Source organism: Rattus norvegicus, chromosome 6 (assembly GCF_036323735.1).
Source record: "Rattus norvegicus strain BN/NHsdMcwi chromosome 6, GRCr8, whole genome shotgun sequence".
In the NCBI taxonomy this organism is placed as follows: domain Eukaryota; kingdom Metazoa; phylum Chordata; class Mammalia; order Rodentia; family Muridae; genus Rattus; species Rattus norvegicus.
In genome coordinates, this window is record NC_086024.1 from 101,116,055 (window position 1) to 101,128,974 (window position 12,920).

General features: G+C 45.6%; 1 protein-coding gene across 4 annotated transcripts in view; it reads right to left on the bottom strand.

The window, feature by feature from the left end:
- Sptb (spectrin, beta, erythrocytic) overlaps positions 1–12,920 on the bottom strand; it is a 126,878-nt gene that overhangs the window by 72,543 nt on the left and 41,415 nt on the right. Inside the window, exon 2 of one of the 4 annotated variants that reach the window (XM_017594143.3) lies at positions 7,704–7,797. The exons of 2 other annotated variants lie outside the window; for them this stretch is intronic. The gene's annotated coding sequence lies outside the window, so the exon portion shown is untranslated. Of the gene's footprint in view, positions 1–7,685; positions 7,798–12,920 lie in introns of all 4 variants that reach the window. One more of the 4 variants, XM_017594142.3, reaches the window with a different exon arrangement.

Genomic DNA, 12,920 nt, shown 5'->3' on the forward strand with positions numbered 1-12,920 from the left:
CATAAGGAGCCACACAAATGGCACTCACACTGTCACTGAGGGCAACTTAGAAAAGGGATCAAAGCCTCGATGATGTCGGTCATTGATGCACGAAGAGTGGCCTTCCATGACTCGTGGAGGACCCCAATACAGGCCTAACCTTGGACCTCATACCCTTGCCAGCAAAAGGACGGGTGTGTCATAGGGTAGTTCCTTGAGCATTCAAGTTCCATTTCACCCTGATGACTTTCTTAAGCTACCAAATCTCTTATCGATGAGTAGGTGGTCTCTTTTGTCACATCTCCAGAGTCATCCTTATCCCTTGTCTCCAGGTGACATTGCAGGACAAGCCCTAAGGAGCTTGCCTACACAGCTCAACACACTGAAAAACCCATGTGACTGTAACAGCACAAAGTGCTCAATTGCTGAACAAACGGGCTTTCTCTGAACATACATCCCGGAGCCCCTCACACCACCTCTCACGCATCCCGGAAACCCGTCTGCTTCTAGAACGTCTCACAATATGAGCCTCAAGTGCTTCGCCCAGCTCATCAGTGAGGACCTGAGGAAGTGCCAGGGGCTACAGTGCTTTCCCTGTAGGTCTGAGTTATGGTTTATGACAGCTTTCCCTATCCCCCAGCAGGGAAAATAGACTTTTCTCCACCCCCAGTCTCCTGACAGTAACCAGTACTCCCTCTTCTTTCCCAGTCCCTCAAAGGCAAGAAGCAAAAAAAAAAAAAAAAAAAAAAAAGAGAAAAAGAAAAAAATGTGCAGATCCACTTCAGGGTGGGAAATGGGACCACATCAGGGAATGCTACTTTTCCTCTGTGGGGCCCAGCAGAGGCTGATGCAGCCGCTCACACACTGACTTCCTTATAGGATTAGACACACTTGACATTTGTCTTGTCTGGTTTGGTCTGCTCTTACCTGTTTTCTAGTGTGTTCTGTCGTTTATGCTGCCCCAACCTGCTTTTAACCTATTCGATACTATGGCAACCCAGGTCAGGAGATTACCCTGCAGTTCCCTTGGTCACTTTTCTACCAGTGCATCTCCAACGAGGGAGTGTGCCCTCCTACCCACTCCTTTCACAAATGGACGCCATATGCACAGACACCTTAAAGAAAAGGCCTATGACACACACAGCCACCAAAACACACTGAGAACCAATGAAATGCCATTCACCCCAGGACACCCCATGTCTCCTGGACATCGCCACCTTGATAATACAGTTCAGCCTCAATATGGTTACAGCTAGTGAACACAGAGCTCTCAGAACAGTAGACCATGGGTGTGTCAGCATCATAGGGCAGGAGGGAAGTCTAGGTAAATGCCACCTGTAAGTGGTCTTTCCAGCAGGTGAAAACCACCGGCATTTCTCCTTCCAGAGTGCTCTGTGCCTTGCTACACTGTGCAGTTCACATGCCAATCCAGCCTGGCCACAGAGACAGGGTGTGGCTTAGGGTCCAGAGCTCTAGGACTGTCTGTAGTTGCCAGCATCAAGGATCCCCATGCCTTTGTGATGTCTTGCTATGTACTGGTTGGTCATTCTCGACTGTTAATGTTTGGTGATGCCTTTTGCAATCCCTGCTACTGCAGTTTCCATTACTGGGCAGGGGCTTCAGACCCACATGTTACAACTTGCCTGCCCTCATCATGGAAAAATCTACTAAGAACCGTCTCTGGTCATACGGCTGCTGCTGGAGCAGGGGCAGGTGGTGCTAACTGAACGCTGTCATCCTTACAGGGATTAGGTTGGGAACAGGTGCTGCTTAGCTCTGACACAGGGCATGGCTTTTAAGAACAGTGTTTATCAGCACTCACATCCTGCTCCACTGGGAGCAACTGGAGGGGGGAGAGAGAGACAACAGTGAGCATCCCCGGACACAACACTCCAAACTCTGAAGCTGATTCAGTTTTGACACGATGTTCCCTGGGTTGGGGATTTAGCTCAGTGGTAGAGCACTGCCCTGCAAGCGCAAGGCCCTGGGTTCCGTCTTCAGCGCCCGGGGTGGGGGTGGGGAGACACATGACATTGCAATCGGAAATTTCCATACCTGACTTCATGTGATGTTAGGGTCACTAAAAAATACTACATAAAATTACCTAAGGCTATGTATGTAAAATATACACAAAAACATACATGAATTTTATATGTATGAAGAATTGGGCACCCTTAGGACTCTCATTATATATGTGCAAATATTTCAAAAATCAACAAGAAGATATTTAAGAATCCAGAGTACTTCAGATCCCATGCCTTTCCGCACATAGTCTTCAAAGATAATGTCTACTTTTCCAGGCTCAACAGCAACAATTACAGAAAACAGATGCTACGCAGCCCTGCTTCTCCACACTAAGGTTTTTGTTGTTGTTAAGATTAACACTGATTTATTCTCTGGGTTAAGCAGTAGGTTGAAAAGGTAAACTTCCACTTTTCTTCTGCACTAGGAGGTCCCCAACCCAGCCACTTCTCTCTTCTCTGAAGAGAGTGGTAGGAAGTGAGGAAGAAAAGTACTGAAGCCCTAACACTGGAAATGATCAGGGTAGAGTGAAATGATAAACTTCAAATCATTAAGTATCTCTAATAAAAAGGATCACATGAAAGGACTCCTAGTACCACTGAGAACGGGACAAGGACCTTATGACCTGTGATTTTTCTTGCCAAAATTGGTGAGCCCTAGAATCAAGTCTTCAGAACTAACTTTCCCTTTTCAGGATTTACAGGAAATCAAGAGACAAGAAAGCAAAGAGACAAATCCAGAGCTCCAGGCATCCTGCAGACAACTGATTCAGCCCTCTAGTTCATGTCACTGAAACAAGGCTGAAGAGATGGCTCAATGGTTAAGAGCACTGACTACTCTTCTAGAGGACCCAGGTTCAATTCCCAGCACCCAGATGGTGGCTCACAACTATTTGTAACTTGTGCATACACATACATTTGCAGGCAAAACACCAATACCCATTAAATAAATAAAGTTAAAAAAACAGAGGGGGGAGGAGGTGGGTTTTTTGTTTTGTTTTGTTTTCAAAGAGATAGGAATTAAGGATTATTGTGCATCAAAAGACTTAGAAGATGTAACAAGCAAAAATGTGTAAGTCATTTTGTATCTTGGGGCAATCAAGGCTCTCTGAATAACAGACTCAGTTTTGGCTGCTAATTAGGAATTATAGTCAATTGTAATAGGTACAATAATGACATTATGATCATGCAAGGAAACTAAACTGGTTTGAAAGAAAATGGCCCCCATAGCTCACAGGGAGTGGTGCTGTTAGGAGGTGTGGCTTTGTTGGAGAAAGTGTGTCACTGAGGGTGGACCTTGAGGTTTCAAATGCTCGAGACAGGTCCAGTTTCTCCCTTTCTGATGCTTGCAGATCTAGATGTAGAACTCTCAGCTCTCTCCATCACCATGTCTGCCTGGACACTGCCATGCTCCCCACTATGGTGACAAAGGAATAAACCTCTGAAATGTAAGCCAGTCCCAATGAAATGTTTTACTTTACAAGAGATGCTGTGGTCACAGTGTCTCTTCACAGCAACACAGTGAAACCCTAACTAAGACATAACTTACTGTACATTTTAACAACACTGAGGAACACACGGAGGAGCAAGACAGGACACCCTGGATTTGCTTAACTCTGTTTTATGAATGTAGGAAACAAATAAACCAGATGAGAAAATTCTAGCAACTGACTTGGAGTGAGATACACAAGGGAGTCTGCCATACCATCCCTGAGGCTTCTACAGGAAATTCCTGAAATAATTTTGTTATGATGGCTCATGCTTGGAATCCCAGCATTCAGGAGGCTGAGGCAGGAGGATCGCCATCAACTCACGTCTACAGTTAAGTGTCAGGCCAATCTGGGCTATAGAGTGAGACTCTGTCTCACTAAGCAAACAAACAAGGCCTCAATAAAATTTATACTTACTGATATACTAAATTTATAAAATATATAAAAATTTCCTCATGAAAGATATGGTCCTAGATTCTCAAGTAGATGCTTATCCTGAACTCTATATAGAGTGTTTTTCTCTACCTACAGATCTATAATAAAGCTTATAAATTAGACACAGCAGATCAACACAATAAGAGAATTATAAAACTATAACTATATAATAAAATTATATTATATATGTGTTGTATAATATATAAATTATTATATATATAATAAAATTGCCAGTATCACTACTCTTGTACACTGGCTCCATTAAGCAGAATAGGAGTTATTTAAATTCTAGCTATGACTCCATGAAGGTCAACCTGACGCTAGAAAGGATAGCAGGTGGGTGCTGGGTGGAGAGCATATAGAGCATGGATACGGTGAATGCAGGACGACAGGATGATTCACATGTAGACAGCAGGAGGTGCAAGTTTCCATCATGCCACTCAGCAAAGTCTGAAGCTTTACAAATTTACTTCTGCAGTTTTCCACTCAATACTTTCAGATTGCCACGACAATCTAGAGGGAAACAGCCGAGCAGTCATAAACCATTAACGCAAGTGGTGCTTAGAATACAAGCCAGCGCTATGGAGGTCCTAACATCTGGCAAGCTCTGGCTTCTCCTGCCCCCGCCCCCCAGCTTATCTCCCATCTGCATGACATGTCTTCAAACTTGGTGTCTGACCTAACTCTGGGCCCTGTGTATGCTGGGCCAGTGCCAGAGACACCTTCTGGAGCAACCATGCACGTCTGTCTCATTCCCATCTCCCCAGGCTCTTCTTAGAGATCACTCCCCTGTGGCAGTCCTCCCTGGGCATGCTACCTAAGTGTAAGTCCTCCCCACCATTCTTGGTCTTAGCACTCTGACCCACTATCAGAACTGCACCTACACATCTGTCTATTGCTTCTCCCCACTTTCTCTCTCTGGCCTAGACTGTGGGGTCCGTGTAGGCAGGCCGAGCCATGCCCATATCCTAGGGCTCAGTGCTACACCTGGGACACCAGTAGGCATTCAATGAATGGCAGCCTCTTAGAGACCGACTCATTCTGGAGCCCCTCGACCTCCACCTCACCATATCATCACCCCATGTTCTCGTGTCCCAGCTCTCCCATTTGTGGGCACTAAGCATTCATTTAGAATCTATAGCACTGAGGCCCAGTTATTACACGTCTGTAGAGAGCCTTTCATTGGTCAGTCCTTCATGCTCCAAAGCCTTCTCTTTACTTCAGGCTGTTGCCACTTCTTGCCCAGCTTTGGTGAATGTTCCATTTCTTCCTATGCTCAGGCCTTTCAACCTACGCCTCATAAGAGCACGCCCTGCCTCTGGAAGCTTCCAACACCACAATCTAATCAACTAAGGCACCTAGGGCTGAGCGTATCTCTCCCTTGTGCTGACTCTGTTCAGTGTATCCCGTGCCTCCACATTACGAGTGTCATATCCCACACACAGAAATTCAGTTGTCTCTCTCCCACCCCCCTTTTCCATTTTTACAAGAACACATTTTTTTTCCATCTAGAAACACAATATAAAAGCGGTCTTTCAGAATTTAGTTGGGGTTACCCTTTCCCTCCCACCCACTCTCCTGGGTCCTCCACCACTTCTAGGCCCCAGTGGAAGGGGCAGTGGAAATGGGATAGGGAACCGGCAGGAGCCTTACTTCTCAGTCTTCCTCCATACCTCACCCTCAGTTGCCATGGGCAGGTCAGTGTAGATCCACACAGCTGCCCAGTCCTCTCTACTTCCCCTCCCTCAGACCTGGCCTCCATGTTGTATGTACTGCTTCGTTTTTGTCAACCGGATACAAACCAGAGTCACCTGAGAGAGAACCTCGGTTAAGGAATTGCCTCCATCAGACTGGCCTGCAGGCATGTTGGTGGGGCATCCTTTTGACTGACAAGGCAGGGTCCAGCCCACTGTGGACAGACGGTCCAAGGCTGTACAGGAAAGCAGGCTGTGCAAGCCGTGGAAGCAAGCCAGTAAGCAGCACTCTTCCATGGCCTCCCCTTCAGTTCCTGCCTCCAGGTTCCTGCTTTGAGTTTCTGCCCTGACCTCCCCGAGTGATGGATGATGACCTGAAAGTCGTTGTAAGGCAAGATGAAATAAACTCTCCCCTCCCTGAAAGTTTTGGTCATGGTGTTCAGGGCAGCAATGGAACTAACGCAAACATCTAGACTTTTCTCCTTCCACCATGTTTTACCAATCAAATCTTTCCATCTTAAGCAAAACTCTTCCCAATCCCCTGCCTTCCCCCTTTCATGACCAAACTTCTTAACAAAGCTGCCAAGGATATACACAGGTAATTGACATGAGAGGAAACCCAGGAGGCTAGAGCAAGGCCAAGAGACTGTCAGGCCTTTCAGAACTGAGAAATGCAGATTTCGACAAGGAGGTGAAGGCAATACTTAGCAAGCTAGAGAATTCGGGTGATGAGGGCACTGCTCCCAGCAGAGTAGACTGGCCCGGCATGATGCCAGACACACCAAGAGACCTATAAGCCACTTGCTGAACACATACACAAGACTGGGAAATGGCCTAGGATGAGAAGAGGACTTTTATTGAGGACTTACTATTTGGAGGTCAAGAAGCCTGGGGGCTGGGAACACGGCATGTGCCGTCATGCTGAGGATGGGTCATCAATATCCAATGCTGTCACCACTGCTCCTGCCCCTCAGCCACACGCTCCCAGTGGCAACGGGGCCCAAGCCCTTATGAATCTCTGTACATCTTAAAACCTCTGATCCAAGATGGGGAAGAGCGGTAGCTTCTCTAGGTGCTTCCAAAGGGGAAGGCCTTCCCTACTTCATGCAGAAGTCGTTCCTGTCTCCTTCCTCGTGCTACAGGAACACCAATCACGGAATGATTTCAACCCCAGGATCTCCGCCACACAAACAAAAGCAGCTATTTAAAAAGATGGACTTTTAAATAATGTATAAGTTATGGGTGCCAATTTATTCATTCATGTTGGAGCTTTTACAATAACTCAATTAAAGCTCATCTTTTAGTTCGGGCCCACAAGGACTCCTGAGGGAACAGGAGCTGGCCAAGGGGTTTTCCCATCCTCGGCCAGGGCACCGAGCCTGACACTGAGCCTGACTTCATGGGGCCATTCTCTGGGGACTTTTAGGAGGTCATCTGCAAGAGGCAGCTCCAGATTGAAGCAGAGGTAGCTGCAACTTCTCAAGGCTTGGCATCAGTTCCTGCCTCACCCATTCTTCCCGGCCTTCACAGGAGCACGGTGGCCACTTAGCTCTTCAGCCCTTGCTTGAGCTCTGCTGGAGGGGACACAGCAGCTACCAGCTTAAGAAAGTCACACTGCAGTCCGAACTCCTCAGGAGCAATATCAAATTCGTTAGCTCACTGGATCTCTCTACCTTTGGGGAGAGACTTCTTTGGGGGTCACATATCAGATATAAAGGGTTATAACATTAGAAATGTTGAGGGCCACGGCTCTAGATGACTGTGAAGCAGAGCTTGGGCTAGGACTGCCTTAGCTACTACTTGCCTGTTGCTATGACAAGGGCAAGGGTTTATTTTGGCTCATGGTTAGAGGGTATAGGCCATCATTGTGGGGAAGCCATGGTGGCAGCAGATTGAGGCAGCTGGCTTTACTGCATCCATGGTCAGGAGAGAGAGGCAGAGGCAGAGACAGAGAGACAAAGGTAGACAGAGAGAGCCAGCCAGAAACAGATGGATGCTGATGCTCTGCTAAGTTTCCCCCTTTTTACTCAGCCCAGGATCCAACCTCAGAAAATGGAGCCACCTACCTTAGTTATTAACCTTACCAAGACAATCCCTCACAGGCACAGCCAGAGGCTAACCAGTGTGGAGAATCCTTCACTTGGGTCTGGAGGCTTGCCTCCCAGGTTGGTCCAGATCCTGATAAGATGATGATCAACACTAACCGTCACAGACGGGAACCCAGAATAATTAGGATGTACGCATCTTAACGTATACACTTCCTGTGTGCTGGCCTGAACAAACTTAAACCACACTGCTGCTACCACAGCTGCTATTACTCCTCTCTGCTGCTACCACGGCTGCTATCAGCCCCTCTCTGTCAAAATAAAGGGCCTAGCTTGAAATCCTAACTACTGTACTTAGTAGCTGTGTTCTACAAGGTGTTTAGCCACTCTGTGCCTCAGTTTCCCTGAGCTGCTATGGGACAAGTACTCTGCCCACCCACGTCTTGGTGCTCCACTTTCTGCTCACACGGTTGAGGTGCAATTCTCGGCCAGCTGTCTGCTTAGATGAGGCAGAAGTGACCTGCATCTCTTCAAGGTCTTAGGCATCAAACCATTCCCCATTGTTCTCTGATCTCTGCCCCTAAGCTCCTAGAACCAAAGGACAGGGGCCACATTACAAGGAAACTGCCTTCCTGGGTGACTAGGGTGGAAAGCTTCCTTCCGGTGCACATCACTCTCCACACCTACAAAGTGATGAGGAATAAAAGTTCCTTTTGCCCGTTCCTCCACTCCACTCAGCATCCATCGCACAAACGTTGAGAAGAGATTATATGAACTTACACGACCGCGATGCGGAGACTGTATACTGCTACACAGCCCAAGCTGCTATTTACAGAACACGCTGTATATGTTCAACCTTGTGAATTCCATCGATACGCTCTCATAGTAAAGATAAAGGGATACAGGGAGAAGAGTTTACTGTCAGCCCATTGTTCTCCCTGAGACTTTCCCCTTCACTCTTTCTGCTTGTCCATGCTGTCTAAAAGCTGGAGTAGGCCAGCCCTTCCTCCTTCCTCAGACCTACTGACCTTCCCACAGCCAAGCAAGACTGACACTGACAACCTCAGGTCCTATCACTGTAAGCTTCTCAAAGAGAGGGGAGCTATGATCTCTTTACTGGGAAGAGTCAAAGGAGGGAATGACAAAGAAGCAGGATTGGAGCTGAACCAGGCCAATGGGTGAGGAACGGTCGGCCGGACCAACCATGGTATCCGCAGAGAAAACCAGCTGCATGCCCGTGTCTGCCCCTGGAAAGTAGAGACTCTCACTACGGCTCTGGCTATAACTCTGGTCTAGTTACTTTTCCTGTTGCTATGTTAAAAACAACTTAAGGAAGAAGGGGTTTAGGAGCACGATCTATCATGGTGGGAAGGCAAAAGGCAGCAGGAGCCCCAGGCAGCAGCAGCCCAAAGCAGCTGGTTGCACTGTGTCCTAAGCAGGAAGCCAACTGCGTTAAATTAGCTCGTTTTCTCCTGGGTTTTCAGCCCAGACAGTAGCCCACAGAATGGCACTACCCACACTTAGGGTGAGTTTTCCTACCTCAATTAACCTAATCTGGATAATCTTCAGATATACCCAGAGAGTTGTTTCCATGGTGATTCTAAATTCAATCAAATCGACAATCAAGATAGGCTATTACGGAACTGGAGAGGTTGTTCACTGCTCCTCCAGAGGACCAGGATTCAATTCCCAGCACCTACACAGCAGACCACCACTGTCAGCAACTCCAGTTCCGGGGGATCCACACCCCTCACACAGACATGCATGCAGGCAAAACACCAATGCATACAGGATAAAAATAAGTTAAAAACAAGACAGTCACACAAAACAACAAAAACATGCTTTTATTCCCAGCACTTGGGAGGCGGAGGCAGGCTGTGAGGACAGCCAGGGTTACACAGAGAAACCCTGTCTTAAAAAACAAAAATCAGGGTTGGGGATTTAGCTCAGTGGTAGAGTGCTTGCCTAGGAAGCGCAAGGCCCTGGGTTCGGTCCCCAGCTCCGAAAAAAAGAACCAAAAAAACAAAAACAAAAACAAAAACAAAAAAAACCCCCAAAAACAAAAATCAAACCAAACCAAACCAAACAAACAAACAAAAGATTGGCCACCGCCACAGAGAAAGAAGCTGATTAGGGAGTAGGAGTTGTCCAAGGTTTAAAAATGAGGCTGGGGGGCTGGGGATTTAGCTCAGTGGTAGAGCGCTTACCTAGGAAGCGCAAGGCCCTGGGTTCGGTCCCCAGCTCCGGGGAAAAAAAGAACCAAAGGAAAAAAAAATGAGGCTGGGAGGGTGCCAGACTGAAGGCCAGAGTGCTGGCTCTGAGGGTTACCTCAGACTTAGCTCCACTGTTCAATTATCATAGTCAAGAGATTGGATGGCTCTCCCGGCCCCCCTCCAGCATCTTTTATCTTATCACAGAATTAGGCAGCATTCGCCAATCATCTGTAACTGTTTATTTATGAGTTCAAGAAGTATCTATGAACGACAGCATCCCCAGATCTTTTACTTAGATCTAAATATACAAAATATGTAACATTTTATGAATAAAAACTATAAAGTGCTGAGGGAATAAATCAAAGAACTAGAGAGAAACACTGGGCTTAGGGATTAGAAGAATCGACACTGTGAAGTCTCTAAAAGCTGATCTACACACTCAACGCACTACCAGAGGAAATCCTGGCAGGACTTTTTGGTAAAGACCAACAAGCTGGTTATAAAATGAAATGGAAAAGTAGTTTAGAAAAATAAAAGTCAAAAACATTTTGAGAGGGAAGAAAACTCATACCGTAACTCCATCTCAGACTTACCATAAAGCTACAGTCATTAATATAGTAAAAAAAAAAAAAAAACAACAACAAAAAAACAACAAAACCAATACCTGGCACGGTGACACACACCTTTAATCCCAGCGCTCAGGAGGCAGAGGCAGGCCGATCTCTGTCTGAGGCCAGCCAGGTCTACAGTGAGTTCCGGGATAGTAAAGCACGGCACAAGGCCAGCCATACATGCCAATGGAAGAGAAAGTCCAGAAGTAGATGGACATACATGACTGCTTCCATTTCCAGCTTTGTTTATTTTATCTTGAGTCTTTTGCCTGTGTGCATGTCTGTGCACCACAGGCACATCTGGTGCCCTCAGAGGTCAGAAGAAAAAGTTGGCTCAACTGGAACTGGAGCTCTGAGTAATTGTAAGGCACCGTGTGGATGCTGGGAGCTGAACCTGGATCAGCTTAATCCAGCTGGGTTGTGTAATCCAAATTAAATCCATCTGTTCTTCAAAAGACACTGCCAGGAGGGAAAAGACAAGCAGGAGAGGAAGAAACATTTGCAAAACACACATCTGATAAGGAACTTCCATCCAGAAGCATAAAGAACTCTCAAAGCTCATTAATAAAAATAAAAAATAAATAAATTAAAAAACTGGATGGGTAGTAATGATAAACACCTTTAATCCCAGCACTTGGGAGAGATACAGAGGCAGGCAGATAGATCCCTGTGACTCGGAGGCCAGCCTGGTCTACAGAGTGAGTTCTAGGACAGCTAGGGCTAGACAGAGAAACAACAAGCAGAGAAAGGAATTTAAAAAAACCAAACAAACACTTAGCTGAAAACAAAACAAAACAAAACAAAACAAAAGGTTTCTAAAGATGCTTTACCAGAAAAAGTATGTGGATGGTCAATCAAGCACACAGGAAAGGTGGATGCCTTCATAAGGAGATGCAGATTAAAGCCACAAGATAGCAGCATATACTCATATACTTACTCAAATGGCTTATTTTAAACAAACAAGCAAACAGACAAGCAAGGCCCTGGACTGATCAGGATGCCTACTCAGGGTCCCTCGCATCGCCTGTGAGATGCAGAACAGTGCAGTGAAGACAGAAAACAGAGGCAGAGATTAAACATGCATTTACCACGTGACCTAGCAATCCCTCTCCCAGGCACTTACCCAAGAGCAGTGAAAACTTCTGTTCACACAGAACTCCTACGCAAATATTTATAGTGACTTTACCAACCAAAACTTGGAAACAACCTAAAAGCTTATCAACTCATCCAGAATGGCTAAGCCAACCGGTAACATCCACGAAGTCGGATATTACTCAGTGATAAAAAAGACGTGATAAAGACACAACAATGTTGAGTCACAAATGCTTTACCTAAGCAAAGAAGGACGGAATCAGAAGGGTTCCTGTTCCCTAATCTGATGTATGTGACACTTTGGAAAAACGCAAAACTATGGGGACAGGAGCCAATCAGTGATGCCAGGGATTAGAGTTGGAATCACAGGCTGCCAACAAGCATGAGGGAATGCTGGGGGATGACTGTGAGTAATTACGCACCATGAATATTTACCTAAGTTAATACAAGTGTGATCCAGACTTTAGAAAGTGTGTGTAAATTACACCCGAATAAACCTAAAAATAAAATAATAAAGCTAAAACTATAAATAAACATAAAAGACTAAAACACATTTATGGAATACTTACTACTTGCAGTCACATCGTTATTAACTACTCTGGCAATAATAACTTAGAACAATCATTGTAATTTAGTTTTACATAAAGAAAGGGTTTCTTTAGGAAGATACTGTAATGTGAATATGTATAGAGAAGGATCCTGGGTGTGGGAGGAATGGCTCAGGGGTTAAGAGCACTTATTGCTCTTGCAAAGGACCAGGGTTTGATTCCCAACACCCACATGGGGTGGGGGTTACTATACTTTCTTGATCTGATCTGCAGAGGATCTAAGGCCCTTATCTGGGACGTATACATGCACACACATACACACAAGCACACATTAAAACAATAAATCTTAAATCTCCCTATGACCAAGTTATCTTAAATATCGTATAAATAATGACAGTATACATAGTGGCAATAAGCAAAGTGGGATTTCAGAGGTAGGAAAGAATATTTGAAGCTAGAAAAGTCTTTAGAAGAAACAGCTGAGAACACAGAGTGGTAATTTTTATTGTCCAATGTAAATGATATTTGTCAGAAAGTTTTCTCAAGCCATCTCTCCCTGATCATCCTCATAAGTCTGTAATACAGATGAGAGACACATTATTAATCTCAGGGCGGCTAGACAAACCGGGAGTTGGAAATCAAATTCTCTTCAGCTAGGAGCCATCTCTCCAGTCGGAAAATCAAATTCCCTACATTAGACTTGGGATGGTGGAGCCAATGTCTAAACTTAGGACTTCAGAAAGAGCATGGTTCGTTTTCTGTCCTTAGCATCTTGAGCAAGAACTCTTCTTT